The sequence below is a fragment of the Molothrus ater genome, chromosome 1, assembly GCF_012460135.2.
Source record: "Molothrus ater isolate BHLD 08-10-18 breed brown headed cowbird chromosome 1, BPBGC_Mater_1.1, whole genome shotgun sequence".
Taxonomy (NCBI): Eukaryota; Metazoa; Chordata; class Aves; order Passeriformes; family Icteridae; genus Molothrus; species Molothrus ater.
The window spans coordinates 121,706,576-121,722,943 of NC_050478.2; positions in this window are offsets into that span (position 1 = coordinate 121,706,576).

Below are 16,368 nucleotides of genomic sequence, written 5' to 3' on the forward strand. Positions count from 1 at the left end.
TTTATCAAGCTTTATGTGCTCTGAAGCATGGTTTTAGTAATAGTAGCTGCTCGGCATCAGCTATAATTGATGCAACAGATAGTTTTGGTACTGACTAGCTTTCCACGAGGAAAACATATGCATATTTTTTGACTTATTTCAACACTGTAGGCTCCAATTCCACCACTTATATTTATAACTACAAGTTTTGTGAGGTAATCTGCAAAAGAAAATGGCAATTTTTCAGACATTAAATTACAGAGATACATTTAGTATCATGAATACTTCATCTGTAATACAATGGTCTGTTTGAGACTGCCTGTTAGAATTAATGAGTTTATGTCTTAAAACCTGTGAGAACTTACAGCTCTCATCTGACTCAGTAAGACTGTGGGAAGTTAGGACATCTGAATCAGGTCCACAGTTGATGTCCACATATATGGACCACATATCTAATGTGGTCTATTTAGACAGATAAGGTTTAGAATCAGGTTATTTACAAATGTAAAATTCCTTAAACCAATTGCTTATATGGGCATATCTGAGAGAGCACAGTAAGGCAGGGATCGGTAGATGGGTGATCTCCTTACCCAGAAGGAGATGTTTCACTTCACACAGAAAGTGTGAAAGTTTTCACATTATGGAAAATTTTATTTCTTTTATAGTTGCACTAACATTTTTGTGGTTTATCTTTTGACTCTCATATTCAGAAAATCTTAATATTAAACCTTTGCCAGGTGATTCACTGGGAAACAATTGTAAATTTTTTTATCAGTGGGTCTTACTCAAGTCATTTAAGTGGTCTGATTAGGAAGTATTTTAAAATACTTAGCAATAGTATTTCAGTCATTCTACCATTGTCCCAGATCATCACCTGGTGGAAGACTCTACAGGAGTGCAAATGCTTACTTCTCTAGTTTGTACTTTAAAAATTTTCACTTCTGCACTTTCAAAGAAATATTGAACATAGGATAGATTGAAAAATCCCCAAGCACCAGAAGAGATAGTTAGCTGTTTGGGAACATAAATTGACTCCTTCCTCAAGCTGGAGGAAAGGTCAGTAAGCTCCTACAGGTGCTATTTATTTTACTTTGTATAACTTGTGAGACAGCTAAATTTCAGGTGAGTGCAACTAGTGGAATTTTCCTTTCTAGCTCAGACATGCCAAATGTTTAGGGAGTTTACTTGCCTACACTTGAATTTCTGCTGATGAAGTGTGGTCACTGTGCTTTATTGAAAGGAGCTCAGTACAAATACATGGCTTATGGTCAACAGTGTTTGGGTAAGACATTTGCATAATTTTCTCAAGTGTCAGTGACTCCACACTGTTTGCCTAAGTATCTTTAAGAAAACACTAGATGATTTTCCAAATGGTAGTCCCTCTGTTAGAATATGAACCTTAATGGTCATGTTTAAAACAGAGAATTTTTACATATGATACACTATTTTTCCTTTAATTTCTGCAGTCTGAATGATTTGGTGTATGCAGAGGAATAGAAGGTATGGCTCCTTAAAAACTTCTCTTTGCTACCTTTAACAGAAAAAGCAGAACCGAGCAGAATGAATGAATAGCCCCTGCTTCATAATTTCAACTAAAACTATCTTCTGATAACCTTTGACATAACTAACAAGAGCAAGAGATATTTTATTCCATGAATTGGGCCTAAATCCTTACACTATTAGTTAATACTGGTGGCAGTTTGGCCTTATTTGGATGCTTCCTTGTATTTTGAAGACATTCGAGAGCTTTTGATCTGCCTGGAGTGATCTTGGTGCATTTTTTTCTTCTTTCTCATTACAATAGTTTATATCCTTAGCACAGGCTGTTTAAGGCATTCTTAGCTCTGTTGAACTCCTCTTTTTCCTACCTTCATATCCAGGGAAAACATAGCATAGACTATGAAACTACTGAATTATGCCTCCTTAAATTCCCATCTTTGTGTCATTGTGAAACTTATGTCTTCCGCCCTCCTTTTTACAAGCCTTTGTAAAAGTCTATTTCATACTCAGTTGTGGAGATTGAAGATATAAGGGCTTAAAAACAAGGCCTCCCAGTTCATATTCAGAAAAGTCTTGGCTCTTTGTACAGGTTAGTTTGGAAACTGCTACCATGGAAGAAACCTGTTTCATTTATCCCGTAAAATCATCTCCTCCTCCTCCAAGAAAACTCATCTGTTGTCAAAATTTTCTGCCAGTTTGTGTCTTAAAATAAATTTGTCTTTTTGCCCTCTATTATTTATTGCAAAAATAAGCATAACCTTGGTTTTCTGATGGTTAAGATTTTGAAACTAAGGTTATTTCCAAATTTCATAGCTCAGTTGTACCCAGTTGTTCTTGGGTATCACTAATGTTGTTACAGTTTAAGCAAGTTTTCCTTCTTCCTGGTGTATATTCCATCATGTATCTATATGCAATAATTGCCCTATAAAAATAGCAGAACAAAATAGTAGACTAAAACTATTAAAATGATATATTTTGCAGAAGGAGAAAAGAAAATTTCCACAGGATGCCCTACCCCAATAAATATTTTCTCCAAAGGTGAGATTGTAAGCAAATACCAGTACTTGGAACACTTATTTTCAAAGTGTGTTTACTAACTAAAAGTCACAGGAGTACACAAGTGAGAGCAGTATTCACTGCAAAGCCAGCATTTTCAGTAACATGGTAATAAGGTTAAAATACTTGTAAAAGAAAAAAAAGAAACCAACAGAAAACAAAATAAAAGCAACCCACAAAACCCTTAAAAACCCTTTTAGAAAAACAGTTCAACACAAATGAATTCTCTTAGCAGTGATAAATAAATAGTGATTTCATGACACTGTTTATTTACTGTCATTGAGATTTTATCTTGGATCAAAATATGTAAACAAACACACAACTCCACCAGTTTTGGAATTAAATACAGGACTGGTATTAAAACTATAATTCCTGTTGATACAGAGTATGATCCAGCCAGAAACGTAAATTAAGGTTGAATCACAAGCCATTTGTACTGCAATAAACACCCTTGCTGTATGTAGAAACCCAGTCAAAAAAGAGTATTCCTTGTTCAACTCTGATTTTTGTTAGAAAAACACATTTACTCATCCCATTTATTTCATATTGTTCTAATTATCCCCACAATGTGATCATTCACACAAGGCATTCTTGACCATGAAGAAAACTGTGATGAATTATTAAAATAAAAATTGTAGTTTCTGAGTCTACTTTTGAAAGCTTCCCTCTGGCCCAGAAGATGATATCATGTGTCAGTGACATTGGCAGCCTCGGAGTACTGTATACCAGCCACGACCACATAGTTTCAGTCCTAGTTTAGCAATAAATTATATTACTTTGTAATTAATTTCCAGATTATCAAAACCCATTAATACTTCTTCTCAGTAATCCCTCCTGAGGCCATGGGGCATCAGCTGGGACCACTGAATAAGCCTGAACTGCTCTGGAGTCTTGAAGAACAGGCTGAGGAGAGTCCCTTCATAAATACAGCAGGAGCTGGGTGACCATGGGAGATCCATGTCCCTGAGCTGGGTGATCACGGCACAACCACGCTCCTTTGCTTGATCCCGCCATTAAGAAAGGGTCACTTTTCTTTTGCTCTTCAGTTTGGCCATTTTACAGATGCTTTGCTGGCCATGATTGGCAGGGTGTGGGCAGCAGGAGGCTCTGGGGGCCGTGAACTGCCCTGTGCCAGCCACAGATGGTTCTGGGACTGGCATGAACGCCCCGGTGTGCGCCACAACTTAGGGCAGCTGGAGGAGCCCATGGGCCCCTCAGCAGGTGTCTTTTGGAATCAGAATGGAGTGCTGCTGTGGGGGAGGATATGGACACCCCTAAGGGAACTGTGGCAGCAGGCCACCAAGGCTGGGACAGGGACACTCCTGCGTGACTGTCATCAGCACAACAGAGCTCTGCAGGAGAAGGCTGTAGATGTGTTTCTGGCCAGGGCTTTCTCTTTCTGCAGACATGGTGCCTTGTGACTTGTGTGCTGAATCCCTGCAGCCAGTGGCACAACAGATGCAGTGACACACCAGCTGAGGGTCAGTCACCTTGTCCCAGTCTCCACTGCCCTGGTGTCATGCATGCTGACCTGGAACTGGCCAGAGTGCACCAGGCTGTTTCTCACTTCGGTGGGGAGCATTGTTTGGGTCAATGGATCAGAAATTCTGCCCTCAGAGCAAGTAAATCAAAGCCCAACATGTCAATGCTCAGGCCTGTGAGCTTTGCTCAGGATTGAATTTAGTGCAATGGGTTAAAAAGCACAGGTCAGACTCACAAGAAGAGGCATGTCTGGCAAGGAACTCATTGTCAGAAAACAGCTATCACTGTTAAGTGTATGGACGAATAGAAAATTAATGCTTCTCCAGTTCTTTTGCTGTGCCAAGACATTCCCTCTTGGCTGTACACAGGAAAAATGCTTTTCCCTAAAAGGTATTTTTGTAATGAGAAATCTGCACAGCATGGCTTCATCTATGAATACTTAAGATTTAATAAAATACAGAAGTAAAGCACATTTATTATCTGTACTTCATTACAGAGTAGGTATAAATATATTTTTCAATATATGACTGTTTTGGAATATCTGCCATTGAACTAGATTGCACTTCAAGGACCTATTCACATTAAGTATTTTCCACTATGGAAATGTGAAGTATTTGTTTTTTCACAGTTTTAGAAAAAATATGATATATTTAATAGTAGAAAGTAAGAAAATAGTCTTTGGGTTGGAATTCCTTTGGATACTATGCTTTGATGAGTGTGTAAATTTTGATTTCTTTTTGCTTTGTAGAACAAACACACATAATCCTTCTCCTCAAAAGGAAAAAAATCATATTTCATTTTAGTGACATCTAAATAAATCTCATAACCTACTATTAGAACCCAACTTTTGCCTCTATTTCCATTATGCTCTATTTATTATGTACACGGTGCCATTTTCAGTTTTTTACTCCCTGTGGATTTCTAACCCTTTCTCGTCAAATTTTTCTGCTAATTGGCACATGACTTGTCCCTTCCCCAGTCCAGTCCAGTCTTGGGTGCCTGGAAGACACCAGTGACTGGGATATGGAGCTGTGTCCCTGCTCCTGCCCACTCCAGTGCAGTTAGTTCTAGTTGGGTTGTACTGGAGCACTCCCTTAGCTGAGGAAGGATGATCTCCTGCCTCATGTGAAAGTTTAAAGAGCAAGTATTGAGCAGTGTTGCGGGTGCAAATGCTGTTTCCACTTACAGTAAAATGAAAAAAAAAAAAAAAAGCTTTTTTCATTCTGTTTCATCATATGCAACTCCCTAGTGCAAGAAAAATACACTTAGAAATCTCACATATTGTTGTTACATTATACTAACATGATTTTAAAATCAAAATATTTTATTTAGGCCAGAATGGATCATTTCAATGTCCCCTGTGGTAAAGCATAATGCATCAGTCATCTTACCCCTTCATCCCTTTCCTCCTGTGATACAAATAACATTTGTATCTCAAATGTTTGACTGAACCATTCCCATCTAACTAGCCATAAAGTTCCCAGGAAACAGACAGTCTCTTTCTTCCTTTGCTAGCCCATTTTCAGTAGTTAATTGCACTTCTGAAAAATGAAGATCTGAACCTGCTTATTTGAAGTGTGTTTTAGATTAGAATCTTCCACATTTAAATAAGCCCAGCTGTGCTTATCATCACTTCAAACCCACTCCGTTGAATGAGCATGAAACCACACAGATGCTTGTCCTTAAAGGCAATGACTTCCATGTCCAGGTCAAGCTCTAGGAACCACAGTGATGGATGAGGAGCTGGAAAAGTAGTTAATGAATACACTGTATTGACATGACCGTTGGGATGACTGTTGGGCTCTTTGTTTAGTTAAACACTGGGCTGTAAGAAGACCAAATGAAGAAAAAACTGCCAGAGATAAGCCATATCTTGGTAAACATTTAAAGACAGTTACATAACCAAGAGAGAAGAGGGCTTGACCTCCCTCTTAACTCCTTCCAAGGAAAGAAAGCCCAGAAACTGAGGAGTCTGGACTTAGAAGCTATCTCACTTGATGTACAGAACAGATAAGTCTTGGGAAGAGAGGAGAAGCAGGCCATGACTTAAGCATCTGTTCTAGTATTTGTTGTTTTAAATCCCATTTTATGCTTTTTATGTGAAAAGCCAATGGACATCAGCGAACTGAGGCTGTATTAGGTCACTCTCTTGTCTTGAGCAATGGTCTCAAGCACATGTCTAGAAAAAAAGATAAGATTAGAGAAATGATGCAATGAAAATTGCTCTGAGAAAGGTCCCAGCTGACAATGGCTTGTGGCACAGGGATTTTCTGAGGCAGAAATGGTTTCTGTGTTTAATACCCCTTGTGAAATTCTTGTGCATGTACATGTCAGTGCCTTTTTATCCCTATGTACACTTCTGGCTGTCACTATCCTGCGTTAAGCAGTTTTGTAACTTACACATTTAGTGTATGAACTCTCTACTTTTGTTTGTTTTGAGTCTTCCACTTGATGGCTTTAAGGCCCTTCACACTTGCTAGGGAAAAAGCAGTGGAAAAAAAACTTCAACATGTGTTGACAGCAACTTCAAATACGGAAAGTTACTTCAGAGAAGTATGTCTCTCCTTTTGAGGGCCTTTGGGCTCTAAGCAGGAACTCAGCCAAAAGACATAGCTGCAAGTTTTATATCAAGTGCCTTAATTGATATATTATATAAGAATGGAAAGTTGGGCTACTAATAATAAAACTGCAAATTCCTTTTTCAGGAGCAGTAAAAACCTGGTACATAAAGATATACTCCTTGAGAGACCCTGAAGAGACAGAAGCTTTGAGGACCCTTCTTTTAAGACTGGACTGGACAAAGCTGAAAATGGGTTCTTTAATGAACCCCTATTGTGAAATAGATCCCTTGTAGATAAAAAAGTCCACATTAATATTGGCAATTGAGTATTTGTTATTTGTTTCTACTAATAAAGTGAAATTTTAAACTAGTCTCTGCTATGAGTTGAAGCCTATGGTTTATGATGTCAGTGACAGATAAAAATAATGGATTGCTTTCCTCCTTATGACATGCCTCCTAAGTCATAGGTAGGCAGCCAGCAGCTTTTGGTTATGTGAGTGTAACTTTCCAAAACTCAGTGAAGTTAGCCCAGATTTTCACTAGGAAAACTGAATTTATATGGCCAGTTGAATTCACGCACATTATTTTAATCTAGTGTCAAAGGATCACCTCATCTTACTCTTTCACCAGAGAGGATTTTCTAAGAACTCTTTGCAAACTATAGAATCATTTAACAGGCTGATTAATCAGGTTTTCAGACAGTAGCTACAAGTTCCGTTCTCAGTAGAGAGCTGACATTCCTTTACACTAGTTTGAGACTAAATTTTCTCTAATCCCACCTGCAGCTGCCAGCTGAAGCAATCAGCTCCTATGTTGTTTATAAGGAAATGGTTTCTTCTTTATTTTGTGGGTGATACCTTAAGTCCTTGCAAACAAACCCATACATGTTCTATTTTCTCATGACAGCTTGAACAAGTTAATGTAACCTATAATAATTTCACTGTATTGTATTTCTTCATGCCTGAATGTTAGCATTATAACTAACAAATAACTAACAAAAGCCAAGATATGCTTTTTTATAAAGTGCAACTTCCTTCTTCCTTTGGAAAATACACTAGTGTGGCATGACCTTGTTTTGTCAGTATGTATTGCCTTTATCCCATTTTCTGCCAGTAAGAATGGAATGACGTGTGGATTTTAAGTAGAAATTTAAGAATGCATTCCCTATCACAAATTGCCAACATGCTCTCCCACTGTATTCTGGTGTAAGAAAATACAATTGCAGTGCTGTAGTAATTATTTCTGCCATGACATGTGAGAATAATGTTAGTTTGTATTTCAAACTTTTCTCCCTTTTTCAAATCTCCCTTTCCTTTTTTTCCCCTTCTTTTTCTCATTGATGTATCTTATTTAAAGGAAAAGAAAGATATCACTCTTGTTATTTTCCAGTGCTGGAGTGAATTTATTTGTGCTTGATTCTCATTAGTCAACTTGATAGCAAGTAACACCAACAGCTGGCAACAAACTGAGTACTTCTATTGCCTTAGAGATAGTTAATGATAGACTTGACTGCTCATAAGGGAAAGGCTCATTAATGATCAGCTCTTGCTGTTAAATTGAAAAATTATTTCACTTGTACTTTCTGTACGTTTTGTGAGGATATGTAAATTTATAAGAAATATATCAATATATCAAAAATATAAGGTAACATGGGGAAAAGCCAGTTTGGAATTGATATGGGTGACTACAAAAAATTCTTCAATTTTTTTCTTCCATGTTTTCTTTTTTAGTCTGAAGAATCCTTTGTCTTCCTCTGATTAACCAAAGATTGAGGCAAACAAGTGAGACTGCAAGTGGTGCATTTATTTTAAGAATACTTTTTAAGAAATCCTTTTCTCAAGCTGGATGTTGACTATTTATGGGTTGAAACCAGTGTGTGATTAAAATAAAATATGTTAGGAATTAAATAGTCTTGCTAAATGCTTCGAGGTCAGGCTTACACATTTAAAAGAGATATTTTTCCTCAAATTGTCACAATCTCACTGATTTTCTTTTCAAGCTGCACATATCTCATGGACAGTAAATGTTTTTTGTCTTCACTTATTCATCTTTAAGGTGTTTGTTCCCTCATAGAAGGGTAAAGTTTAAGTAAGCATAAATGGTTTAAGGTCTAAGATCCCATCCTGAAAGATGCCACAAGAAGCTATAAAATACTTATCTTTGTCATGCAATCTTTGACAGTTTAGATCATCTTTTTGAATTGAAGTTATCATCAATGAAACCAAGCTTTGGTTTAGAAAAACATAATTTCAGAGCAAAGTGCAGGAACATGTGGTGTTTGAACAGTCAAGTTCTCTGATACTTATCAACAGCAACACTTTCTTGGAGAGAAACATGATAAATGGAAATTGTGCTCTGCTTTCCAGGAAGGGTTCAGCTCCTCTGAAGAGGAACATAAGTTCAGGAAGAATCACTGATGAGCCAAGGGAAACATCTGTGCTTAGTTAACATAGTATGGATTAAACAGAGTAATTGCAAGATGATGATAGAGAAGCTAAATGATTTCAAACCTGAATTTTGATTAAATTCCTTGCAGCAAAAGACTTGCAACTTTATAATCTTGTAGCATCTAAGGAAATAAAGGTGAAGAAAAAAGAAACAACAGATGGGGGATTTTCTCAGTCAATTTCTTAATTCATTGTTGACATGTTTACAGTCTGTACCTACATACAGACTAAGGGATTGTGTGCTGGAGTTTGCAGTTTCCTAAAATCTCTCCATAGCAGGACCAATGTGTAACTCAGCCTTTTTTACACCTAGGCCACTATAATCCTGTCTAGGGCCTCATTGTTTGTTTCATTTAAAATATATATCTACTGCACAGAAGGCTTACTTTACCCCTGAGAAAAGTATTCTTCTTTCTATTCTCTATTTTGCTGATGTTGCAACTAGTTCAGCATCCTTCATCTGAGATGTGGAAGTGGGAATCTCCTTGGTATGCTGCTGTACAAAAAATAAATAGTCTGAATGCACTTTTTTTTTTTGCTCGTAGTACTCTTGCTTCACATACATATTGAGATTTCCTCTGGTTTTGCTTTCCATTTATAATCTTTTCCTATAACCTTTGAGTTCAGTAATCACTATTTGCTGGGGTTTTTTAAACTAAGTGATGTTTGTGTCCTAGAGCTTCCAGGACTCAAACTGGATGAAGTTAGAGTGCTTGCATATCTCATCAGCTGAATGGCAGCACCCATTTTGGGTAGTGTTCCCAGCCCATCATAAATGCAAGCTAAAAAATGCCCTCAAACTGTGATGAAGATCTGCTCAGTTGGTCAGAGCATGATGCTAATTGTGCCAAGGTTGTGGGCTCGATTCCTGTATGGGCCATTCATTTAGGAGATGGTCTTTGTGGGTCCTTTCCAACTCAGAATGTTCTGTGATTCTGTAATCAAGATGTTCCAGTGAACACAATTAACTGCTGCAAGATAGAGTTTGAAAGTTGCTCCTGGCCTGTTCTGGCAGCTCATCTGAGGCACTTTATTTCACTGAAATGTGGTAACTGAACCTGGTGGTGGAGTCTTATGATAAAAAAGTGAGAGTCAGATGGAGTAAGAACAGTCCAGCTGTTTCTCCAACAGGCTTTCTTACTTGTGAAACCAGAGTACCTAATATGATCGGGGTGAGCTGAGGACGTTTTTGACTAGTGCATTTGTCAATCCACACAGTGTTTGCATCAGAATTCTCACTAATTTATCCTTTTCAGAACACCTTGAAACTTCTGTTATTCTCTTCTCATTTAATGAAATGTTCTGCAGAACTGCATGTCCCTTTGTGTCCTGTCCTCTGATGAAACTACCATGCTGGTGATGGCAGATTTTCTCAACAGATCATCAGTAACAGATTGCAGTCTCCCAGGAGGAAATGCAATTTGGATGTACCATCACTGCACTTACATCAGTCTTTTTGTGGTTCATGCATGTGAATGCTACCAAAGAAAATGGTTTAACAGGACACATACCAACATTCATTTGAACTCATAAGAGCCATAACTCACAAGAGCCATAACATGGCTTGTCCATTTTCTGATGATCATGCCTATGGACCGGTTGAATGTGATTCCTTATTTATTTGTGCCTAATGTTAACCTGTGTGATAATTTATAGTAATTGGCTTATTTGAAACAGCCTTGAATTTCATTCTTTTGTATGTTGCTGATTAATTCAAGTTGTTGCCCGTTCTCTGATATACCTGTTAATCTTGTATCCTAGGATCAAAGGAAGCATGAATATGGATATAATTAATATGATGCAGAGTTTCATTGCGTGAAAAATTAAAAAAGTGACTGCACAGAGCTGTAGAGGCTAGAATCTTTAATTTGATGAAGAAGGAAGGGAAATACAAATATGCCCCTCTCTATCCAGAGTTACATGAAAGCATGAGAATCCTAGGTAGGACCCACACTTGTAATGTTGTGAACAATACAACTATAAAAAATAAACCCTTTTGTTGGCCCTGTACACATCCTTTAATCCTTATCCCCGCATCCTTGGCTGTGGTCCTGAGCAGGTAGTTCAAGGTTAGCATGGTACAGGTGAGATACAAATAGCCTGAAATCTGGCATTTAGCTATTTTGTTGTGACATGTCTTGGCTTGCTTAGACAGTATTTAAAAAACTTTAAAAATGATGAAAAAATTTAATCCTTTCCTCCAAATCAGTCTGCTGCAAATTGATTTGTCTAACATTCCTCTATTAAGGTAAAATTTTAAAAAAGGCAATAATTTGTCATTGGACCTGGCTAACTGGCGAGATCCCAGGTGACAGAAAGCAAATGTAATGCTCATCTACAAGAATGAAGATCCAGGGCACTGTCAGTCTGACCCTAATGCCAAGGAAGATAACAGAGCAAATTATCTTGAGTGTCATCACATGGCACATACAGGACAAGGGACTGGCACTAGTCAGTCTGTGTTTATGAAGGTCAGGTCCTACCTGACCAACCTGATCTGCTTCTATGACAAGTGAGTGAAGGAAAGGCTGTGGGTGTTGTTCACCTGGACTTTAGGGAAACATCATTGTCCTGAGCATTCTCCTTGAGAAAATGGCTGCTCATGGCTCGGAAAGGTGCAGTTTGCTAGATAAAAAACTGGCTGGATGTCTGAGTCCAGAGGGTGGTGGTGAATGGAGTTAATATCCACTTAAATTTTGGTAGGAGTGGAGGTCTGCTGGAGCACCAGAAGGGTCTAGATGGGCTGATCAATGGGCCAAGGCCAATTATAAGAGGTTCAACAAGGTTAAGTGCTGTGTCCTGCACTTGGGTCACAACAAGCCAAGGCAGTGCTACAGGCTGGGGACAGAGTGGCTGAAAAGCTGCCCAGTGGAAAAGGACCTGAGGGTGCTGGTCAACAGCAGCTGAACATGATCCAGCTGAGCCCAGGTGGCCAAGAAGGCCAATGGCATCCCTGGCCTATATCAGCAATGGTATGGCCAGCAGGAACAGGCAAAGGTCATTCCTTGTGCTCAGTACTGGTGAGGCCACACCTCAAGGACTGTGTTCAGTTCTGGGCTCCTCACTACAGAAAAAGACTTTGAGGTGCTGGAGCCTGTCCAGAGAAGGGAAACAGAACTGGTGGAGGGTCTGGAGCACAAGTCTTACAAGGGGTGGTTGAGGGAGATGTGATTATTTAGTCTGGAGAAAAGGAGGCTCACGAGAGACCTCTCTCTACAACTGCCTGACAGGAGGTTGTAGCCAGGGTGGGGATCCCAGGTAACAAGTGAGAAGATGGGAAGAAATACTGCAAAGTTGTGCCAGGGGAGGTTTAGGTAGGGTATTAGTTATTAACCAAAATGGTTGTCAAACATTGGAACAAGTTGTCTAGGGATGTGGAGGCTGAACAAGGTTCTTAGCTTCCATGACTCTCACTTTCTTTTTCATATGACTCCAATTTCCTGCTTAGAGTGCAAATTTAATAAATATTAAGATGTTGAAGATTTCTTTTTATGCCAATATCTAATTGATTTATATCACTTTGTTTTTTTTTTTTTTGACGCTCATCATGTGGAAAATAATTGCAGATTGAAGTAGACTGTAATTTGCGCCAAAGAGAATAGAAAACCAAGCAATGCTGATAATCCTGGAGAGGCCAGCATAGCTTTTGTCACTTGATGGCTGAGTTTAATTCAGCAAAGTCTTTATTCAACTTTTATCAACCCACTATGAAAAGAGATTTGCAGGGGCCATTGCCATTTTTCTATTATTTTATTAAATTGATAGGTTCTGGTGAATAAGAAGGGCCTGGTATTTTTGCTGTTGCATTTGTTGCACTACTTCTAATTTAATGCAGTTGTACCAAATGCTATCAAGAACTATTTGACTCTGAGACAAATGACTTTTACTCAATTTTCTCAAGTGACTCTTTACTTTCATATTTGCACCTGTATTTGCACATGAAGTATCTTGTGTTCTACTCCCTACAGCTGTTGAGAACTAAGATCAGACAAGAGCAGCTGGAAGTGCCCAGAGCAATCTGGAGATGATCCTGGAGGTCAGCAGGGGTTTTCTAAGCTTTGTCGTGTCTCTCCTTCTTTCTATCCTATCAGAATTCCTTTCTCCTCTAATCTAAAAGTCAAAGCACTGAGAGTAAAGGCTCTGAAAGCAAGTATGGCCTCATACCACAAACACAAATGTTTGTTGCCATTTGAAGTCCTGTCATGTAACAGAGCTTTAAATTTCATTCTTGGAAAGATTGGAGACCTGTTTTTCTGCTCAAGACTAAGCAGGAGTTCAGGTACACTCCAGAGAGAGCTCTCCTTTCCTGAACTGAGTCCAACTCAGGCTTGTTCTGTTGGAAATTGCAATTAGCTCACAGTTGGAGTACATTAGAGTGATCTCTCACATTAGAGTCCCATGCTGGACATTCAATGTCTTCCTGATTAGCTCTTTATTTCTTTAAACAGGTAATTTCAAACCACTGTGCCCTAATCATTGTCTAGTTTTACACGCATAAAATGTGTGTTTTATGGTTTTATTACATCTCTTCAAAAAAAAAAAGAAAACAGAAAGTAATATTTCATAAGCTGCTTATAACTGAATGCATACAATAGGTATGTTTTAGTTTCTCCCCAACAGCATGCTGACTTCCCAGGCAATGCTGATGGAGTAATTCTTCTTCTTGGGTGGTTCAAGTTCAAAACTGTAAGTTTTAGAGAACCACATGAGGCATGCAGTAATCATACCAGTATGCACTGCCTGGAGTGTTTTATTCCTTGATTGCTGTATTTTTGAGGTATGCCTGGGAAATCAACTGATCAGAACTTGTTTCAAAGTTCTAACTCATCCTGAAATATTTCTTTTTATTATCTTTAATTTTGTAGGTAATGAAATTCTGTCTTACTACTGAGAACACTTTTGTTATGCAAAATATTTAATTTTTATTCTTAGTAATAGCAAGCAAGAACTAGTAATATTCAAATAGCATGCAGTAGCAGCAGCAGTCATTTGGGAGTAGAAACCTTAAAATGGCATTTGGAAAAGACCCCAAAGTAAATGCAGATGATAATTTATTTTTTGAGCATTGATTTTGTCTGAAGGAACAAGGTGATGCTTTCAAACATAATCAAAGCTCTGAGATAGCCAATCTGAGAATAGAGAAATTAGATTTATTGTTATTATGCTAGTATTCTAGTGTCTATGGAAATCAGTGCTTTAATGAGTTTAATGTGGATTTCATGAGGAAGAGGCTGTTGGAAATCACATTATGAATTCACTGTGTTAGGAATGCCTATACAGCCCTGTAGAGGAGCAGTCATCTCCAGAGAGGCCTGGATGGAGGCAGGGCTGATAGGATCACACTGCGCTGCCTACAGAGAATGCTAAATAAGATGAAGCAGTGTCAGAGAATGTTGTGGTATGCCTGTAAAGGGGTAGAGAGTAGGAAAAAGAGAAACCACCTGGGAGAGATTATAAAATGGGAAAACTGCTTGTTTATCTTGGAGGTCTGTCTAAATGTGAATCTCATTTTATTTTAAAGACTTGATTTCAAATGGAAACTTTGAATGTGGAGTGTTGGTTTTGTGCTGAGGGCTTGGTAGAAAGTGTTATTCATGAAACTGGGAGGGTGTCATTATCCAATGGACGGCTGTTAGAGAGCAACAAACTTTTACACAGAAGCTTAGGTGAAGAGGAACTTCTCAGGCAAAACTTATAGTGAAAGATCAGAAGGAAATTTGAAAGGGAAGTTTCTTTTCTGAGGATGGGTCTAAAAACTTGGACAAAAATAAGAGAGACATGCATTATTACAATCTTGTTCAGATATTTGTCTCTGAAGGCTGCAAGAGTAAATTTGGAACTGTTAAATTTACGGGGGGGAACCATTAGAAAGCAGAATGGTGAACTGTTGAGTTTCTTCTTTTATAGTCTTTTTGTTAAGATCTTTTCCCCTAATATGGTCTAACAGAATTGAAAGACTGATTGGTTGAAAATTGAAAATAATGATAAATGCCTCTCTCCACTTCCCCCCCGATGTTATTGATAAAATTTTATTTACATAAAAGATCTGAAAAGACCTCAGGATTTGCCAATGCCAGCTTCCATGTTTAGTGCTGAACTAAAACTCTATAGGCTAAGTGCTATAAATTCTCATGGTGTAGGGAAGCAATTGTTAACTTGTGGAAAAAATTCTCTAAAGGAGGTTCCGTGTCATGAATACCTTTTAGGAGCCTTTACATTGCAGTGGGTAGCACTGACCACTGACTGAAATAACCTGGAGTAAAGTGGTTCCTTCTGTGAGCTATGTCAATCTCACCCCAAAGTTTTCAAGACTACTTGTGATAATTCTCTTTGCCTAAAAAGATTGCTAGTTGCTACTTTCCTGCAAAATCATATCACTAGATGCAGTAGTCTCTAAGGATACATTTCTGCAGATATTACATCTGCAGGTGAATAATTTCCTTCACTTTTCTGTACAGCATCTCCCTGTGGGCTCTAACCGCAGTTACATTTTTATTTGCAGTACAAATGAGACAGAGTCTTTGTACAAAGAACCTCACAAAAAAAGAAAGAATCCTGGTTCTTTATCCTGAAAGGTCCTGGGACCACCTCTAAAGAGACTGAATTCCAAAGATGGGACTTTACACTCATGCATTACACCTCATAATTTTCAGAACAACCAAATCAAGACTTCATGTTGATCTGCTTACTTTCTTCATGTGATATATTACTGAAACAGTCCAGTTGTCACTAACGTTTTGCAGTATCTCTTCTGGGAGTTCAACATCAGTTTTGGCCTACAAAATGTCTGCTCATTTCCTAAAATTAAATACATCTCTTACACTCTTTTGGGTATGATGCCATTAATATTACAGTCAAGCCTTTTGAAGCAAAAAAAACAACCCATGCGAACAAACTAAAAACCCCCAGCAACACCCCATAAATTCAAACACTTTGTTCAGCCTTTATTTGCTCTTGCCCATATGCACAAAATTATCTTTAGTCATTCAATTTTCTGAACTCCCAACCAGGAAGCCCTATCTGATTCTACAGCAGCTTTTAGCTCTCTTCTGACAAAGTCCTGAAGAGGCAGCACAACGCAGTTGTATCATCACCAGGAAATCTCCTGGCTATTGCAAATTGCAGTATTATCAACATCAGAAGATGACACCAGTGATAATAATGAAAGACAGCACTGAAGGCATCTACAACCCTCACAACCGTAGCAGTTTGTGCTCACAGGCACGTCCCACCTGAGCATCTTCTTTTTGGGGAGCACTGGCTTTGAGCCTGTCTTGGAGCTCCCTCTGGTGCTTCACTGCTCCAGTGCAACGGGGAATTAAAGTCATGACAGATGTCTACAAG